This window comes from Panthera uncia, assembly GCF_023721935.1.
Source record: "Panthera uncia isolate 11264 chromosome C1 unlocalized genomic scaffold, Puncia_PCG_1.0 HiC_scaffold_3, whole genome shotgun sequence".
NCBI lineage: Eukaryota > Metazoa > Chordata > Mammalia > Carnivora > Felidae > Panthera > Panthera uncia.
Genome location: NW_026057584.1, coordinates 3,360,112 through 3,366,379, shown reverse-complemented (window position 1 = coordinate 3,366,379; position 6,268 = coordinate 3,360,112). Strand labels below are relative to the sequence as shown.

General features: G+C 53.4%; 1 protein-coding gene across 3 annotated transcripts in view; it reads left to right on the top strand.

The window, feature by feature from the left end:
• The first annotated feature begins 6,069 nt into the window (after positions 1 to 6,069).
• The window catches only part of UBE2F (ubiquitin conjugating enzyme E2 F (putative)), a 54,277-nt gene continuing 54,078 nt past the window's right edge, over positions 6,070 to 6,268 (top strand). For 2 of the 3 annotated variants that reach the window (XM_049614579.1, XM_049614578.1), the window contains exon 1: positions 6,070 to 6,228. The gene's annotated coding sequence lies outside the window, so the exon portion shown is untranslated. The remainder of the gene's footprint in view (positions 6,229 to 6,268) is intronic. The other variant, XM_049614575.1, reaches the window with a different exon arrangement.

Below are 6,268 nucleotides of genomic sequence, written 5' to 3'. Positions count from 1 at the left end.
TCTACAGAGTGATCAAGCTGCATCGCTGTGTTACGTTCCCATAAGTAACCGAATGGTACTTTACTTAACCATTTCCCTAATACTGAGCATGAGGTCGCTTCCAAGTTTTATTTACACACACAGTGAATATTTTTCTGCCAGGGCTCTTCCTGCTTTTGGATTACTTCCTCAGGCCAATCCCTAGAGTGGAATCACTGCATCAAAAGGGGGTGAGGCTTGTAGGACGCCTGTGGCCCTCCTAAGGGGCTGTGCTGGGTCCCCTGATGCCAGCAGAGCAAGGCTGGCCCAGGTCCACTCTGCATGGCGGCTCCGTCTCTTCATAAATAGGTGCCACAGCATCGCTGTCATCAGAGTTCTGGAGTAAGGTTTTGGTTGTGATGGTTCGTCCCTCCAGTCTCCAGCCAGAGGCAGCTGTAGCCACAGCGGGTAGGGCTCCACACAGAGGTGGGACTGCCTTGGGTGACCCTTGTGTGGTCCTAGGGGTTATAGCCCACGATGAAAATCATGGACACCATCCTGGACTGTTAGAAATGCTCAGAACATGGGAAGGCTGCTCCTGATCACGTGCCTGCCTTGTTCACTCAAGTGTTTCTATCAACTCCAATGAGTAAACACTTTCAACCATGTTTAAGGGAAAACAGTGTTTTGTGGCATTTTGCCCATAGTGCTCACTCAAGTGGACAGCGGCAGCGATCTCAAGTAACAAAAACTGGGGCGCCTGGGTGACACCATCGGTTGAGCGTCCGACTTTGGCTCAGGTCATGATCGTGCGGTCTGTGAGTTCAAGCTCCTCCTCGGGCTCTGTGCTGACAGCTCGGAGCCTGGAGCCTGCTTCAGATTCTGTGTCTCCCTCTCTCTCTCTGCCCCTTCTCCTGCTCATGCTCTCTGTCAAAAATAAAATAAACATTAAAAAAAATTTTTTTAATAAAATAAAGTAACAAAAACTTTAGGTACTATACAAAATATAGAACCTCAGGGCACCTGGGTGGCTCAGTGGGTTAAGCGTCTGACTTCAGCTCACGTCATGATCTTATGGTTAGTGAGTTCGAGGCCTATATCGGTCTCTGTGCTGACAATGCTCTCTCCCTCTCTCTCTCTGCTCCTCCCTGACTTGTGCTCTCTCTCTCTCAAAATAATTTTAAAAATATATAAAATTATATATAATTTAAAACAATATATATTATACATATAGGTTATATATATATATATATATATAAACCTAACAACTTAGCAAGACTTCACTGCAAGAGTGGGTTCAGTATTCTGATTCCTGTGAATGTGCTATGATGAGCCCTGAGCCAATGGTACCCACCTTGACCACATCTGCAAAGTCCATTTCACCATGTAAAGTAACAAATTCACAGGTTCCAGAGATTAGGACAAGAACGTCTTTTGGGGGCTATGATTTAGGCCACCATACAGGGGCACACACACACACACACATGCACGCGCGTGCACCTTCCTACTATTTACGTCCTCTACCAGAACTAAACTTTAAAAGGTAGCAGTTTTCAGCAGCAGCCTAGAAAGAGCTGATAATATGAATCAACCTCGGTTAGTGACTAACACAAAAGACTGTGAAATGCAAAACCGGAGAGAGTGTGACAAAGGCTGGGGGCATTTCAATACGCTTCCGCAAGAAAGTAAAACCAAAGGGCTCTGGAGGAAGACAGCTTCGCTCTTTACTCAGAGCTTTGCCAGCGTTGGGGCCGATCTGATGGGCAGCCTGGAAGGGGGAAGAATGACGTTAAGTGCAGCCCGCGGGATGGGACAGCGAGAACAGGGGATCGTTTACAAACGTCTCCATTCCAGTTACAATGCAAGAACCTTGTTAAAATGTGCACAGTGTTGCTTTAGGGTGAATGAAGAAAATCTCAGTCCTGTAATATTTAAAACAGCACTGTGTTTCAGTCCCTTTCCAGGACAGTTGTCATAGCCTGTTTTATTATCTTTCAAATAAAAGGAAACTGATGTTTTCCCTGGAAGCTAGTTATAAGAGCGGTCGAAAGCTAATTACACCAGATATATAATTAAAGTCATAGTACTTGAAATCTAATTGCTGCCTGGATAGCCCCTCACACCACCATCACCACCACCACCACCATCATCATCATCATCATCATCACGAGCTCCCATCTGACCCAACTGCATAGAGCCTGCCCCCTTCCTCCTGCCACAGTAGACAGCAGAACTGGGTCACCAAGACTACCAATGGGTCTTACGTAAGACAACTCACCCAGGTCCCCATAACCACTTCTGGCCACTCTGTCTGCTCTCCTCTGTGCCTCATCCTCCCCTCCAGATTAGACCCAGGCACTTTCACCCTGAAAGGCCCAATGAAGCTTTTCCTAGAAACGAGAAACCTATCTCCAAGCACCCTGTCTCCACTTCAGGCAACAGAAAGCACCAGCAAGACCTTGGGTTTTGTGCACTTGTTTTCAGCCTCTCCAGTTGGATTCTCACACGAGGGCTATGGTCAGCATAGCTGTTCTCCCCTTCTCATCCTCCATGGTCTCTAAACTCCAGTGGGACAGACAGGTCTCCCCCATGCAGAGAAAACCTCAGGAACCACGGTTATAAACTTCCCTCCTCCCCTCTGTGCTAAATCCCAGTGGTAAATTCTCTGCTACCAGTTCCCTGGGGAGCTCGTGCTTTTGGAGGCCAGGGTCTGTCCTTTTCTGGCTCTCAGCCCATGGCAGATACTCATATAGTTCTTGTCTTGTTGGAATAGATTTCAGAAGACACATAGGGACACAGGATCTGTGTGTGTCAAGACGTGTTCTCTCCAGTACCCTGGGCCTTGCTCCCAGGGAAAACTGGGCCCGGCTGGAGGGCAGGATGTAGCCTGGCATAACGTGGAACAACACAGAATAGGTTGGGGCAGGTACCAGCTGAGGGCCAGGCTGGACCCTTCTACCCACATCTACTCAACATCTAGCGTCTCCAGGGCTATTTCCCAATCCATGCAAGGGACTGGGTTTGGAACATCGCTAAGGTCTTGCCCTGGGAAAGCTTGGAGTCCACAGGACACTGGGGCAGGAAGGCATGAGCATTAGACCCCGTGGGCCTGACTCCGATGCCAACTCACCCAGACTGCAGATTTTACCTCTCACCGAAACACCCTACCCTGATGGGGTGCCACTGATGTGGGAAAGCCCTGCTCCATCCACAGTGAAAGCAAGAGGGCGGTGTGGAGTGGGTGGCTAAGGAAGGCGCGCTCCTCCGGGGCTTTACCGACAGAGGTCACTCTTCCTGCCTAGGGGGGCCTCACCCGAACAGCAGGCACCCAGGCTCTTGCAACAGGCATTGTTCATCAGCTGGCAGGCTGCACGAGGCTGAAGAGTGCCTGGATCCCAGGCTTGCCCAATACCTCGTCGCTCAGGTCGGGGAGCCCTGGGCCAAGCCAAGCCAGCCTCTGGGGGCAGTTGTGCAGCCTGTGTGTCCAGAGGCAGGCCTAGCTGCAAACAGAGGACCTCCCCTCTCCGTGCTCCAGCTGGAAGTCCTGGTTGAACTCCTTGAGGTAAGGGTCGAGGAGGTGGGAAGGACACCTGTGGAATCGTCTCGACTGGCTCTTCCTCTAGCACCCAAACCCCTCCGGGAGGCTCACAACTCAACCTCTACCCTTCCCTCCCATACGTGCACACAGTGGGTGTTGTGATCCAAGCCCAGCCAGTCCTCCCAGAGGATGGGAGATTGGGAGGAAGAGGGGAGCTCCCTTGATGGCCTGGGTTGTAAAGATGTGTCTGAGGCCAGGCCCCAGCTCCAAGCAGGCCTCTGGGAGGACATGGCCAGGCTCGAGGCCGAGACTCAGATAACGAGAGGCCTGCCCACGACAGGCTCCTTAGGCTGCCCCCCAGATCCCCAGAGCTGACCTCCTTGGCTTCTGTGAGCACTCCAGCCTTCTCAATCTTCTGTGCGTAAGCTTCCATTTCTGAAGAAGACCCGGATGATGACAAATTGATTCTCCGGGAAGCAGGAGGGTTAACTTGACCCCTTCCCTGGCTGCTGGGACCACCAGCTGCTAAGGGGCATGGTGCGCTGGGTGAGGGCAAATCCCTCTGCCACGTCAGGGACACCAGTTAGCTTTTGTGCCTCAGTTTCTGCATTTATGAAGTGGGGATATAGTAGCCCGCCCCCCCGCCCACCCCGTCATCTGCGGGGGATATGTCCTAAGACCCCCGATACCAGTTAGTACCAAACCTTAGACTGTGTTTTCCTATACATACATACCTATGATAAAGTTTAATTTATAGATTAGACACAGTAAGGGATTAACGACCAATTACAAAACTGAACAATTACAGCAAGATATTGTAGTAAAAGTTATGTGAACGTGGCCCCTCACTCTCAGAGCCTTATTGTGCTGTACGCACCCTTCCTCTTCTCGCGAGATGAAGGGAAGTGAATGTCATACATTAGGCTAGTCTTTACTGGCCTTCTGACAATCCATCTGAAGGAGGATCCTCGTCTGCTTCCTGGCTGCAGTTAACTGAGGGTAAAACCTCGGAAAGCAAAACAGTGGATGGGGGAGGGGGGACCGTAAACAAAATACCTGATTCTTGAGGTGGTTGTGAGGGTTGCATGAGTTTACAACTTAGTAAGCCTGACATAAACATCAGGTGAAAAGACAAGGCAGCCTCACGAAATGGGAGCTAGAAATGGCGGCATTTATCCACAATGGTTAAGATTGGGGGTACGGGGCAGCCTGACTGTACAGAGTGGCCCCTTTGCGAGTGAGACCGGCCCTCAAGTCATTCCAGTGGTACCTTCACCGGCTGCCTTGTTTCAAGATCTTCTTTTCTCTTGCCAGGACTTCTGCAACCAGCTCATGCAATACTTCCAAGCAGATGGGTTCTGACCATCTGTTATGTGACAGGATGGGGGAGGGAGGAGAGGATGGGGAACACGGCACAGGAGGGACTGAGGAGCTGAACTTAGGGAAACAGGCAGTGGCAGAAGCCTCCAGGACCGGGAAGGGAGAAGCACAGGACTCCAGTGTAGTCACAGAGGGACACCTGTACCGCCCACACTTTCGGGCGTCTCTGAACAAGTGGTGTCTGAGCTTAGGAAAACAAGAGTCAGCCAGGCAAAGGAGGGAGTGTTCCAAAACAGAAGGAATAACCAAGAGTTGTGTTCCTCACTGGTCTTCCTGACTCCGGTCTCCTTCCTGCCTGGCTCCTCTCCCACCAGCTCACTGAGAGCCAGAAGCTTCTTTCAGGAAGAAAACTTAAGTCACTCCCCATTCAACGGGGCTTCTGGAAACAAAATTCTAACTCCTTGGCTCTTTCTTCCCAGTCCACGTGGTGAACCTCATCTTTCAGATGGCCATTCCTCCAGGACCCTTGTCTGATTCCACCCCCACCCCCGAACCCAGCGCCTATTTCAATCACAGAGACAGACACGGACGTGAGAATGTGTACTCAACAAGCTAGAAATCTAGATAAAGTACTTTACAGTTGTGTAGGAGACGAAAAGGGGAATAAAAGCCTTTCAGATAAGATCAGGAAAGCGCCGATGCACTCCTGCAGGCTGCGCCTTAGCACCCCGGGGGTTGGCGACTGCTGCACGTCCGACCGCTTCCCCCCCACCCCCTCCCCGCCCCCTCAGGCTCTGGGGCGGCCGGTCCTTTGCACCCTGGGCACTGTGCCGGGTACACAGCGAGCGCCCCAACCACCGAGGCGGTCAGCTGGGGCCCAGCCACTCCCCCAGCGCAGGCAGCGCCCAGCACCCCTGGGCCGCAGGTCAAGGCGCGGCACACGACGAAATCAATGGAAGTAGGAACTGCATGCAGCTCCGAGCCCCGGACACTCGGGTGCGCAGGCTCCCGGAACAGCCTGGGGAACCCCGCCCCTGGCCGCTAGTGTCCAATCAGCAGAGGCGGCGAGTTCACGCCCGCCCCCGGACGCACTCTCGGCCAATGAGCGAGGCCCGGGCGGCTAGTCGCCGAGCCCAGCCCCGGCGGGCGCACGCCGCTGTTCGCTTGTCAGGCTCCAAATAAAGTTCGTCGGGGCTTTGAATTTTTTTTTTAAAGCGCCCGCTGCAGTCGCGGCCGCCGCGGGCGAGAGCGGCCGAGTCCCCGCCCCGCCACTTCCGGTCCCGCCGCCCCGAGCCGGTGCGGCTGAGAGGGGCCGCGTCTCGCCGCTGCCGCCGCTGCCGCCGCCGCCGCCGCCGGCCGGCCGGGCATGGTGTTGGGTGCCGGGCCCGCCTCGCCTGTCTCGGGGTGCCCAGGTGAGGAGCGCGCGGCCCCGCGGCGGGCGAGGGGCGGCCG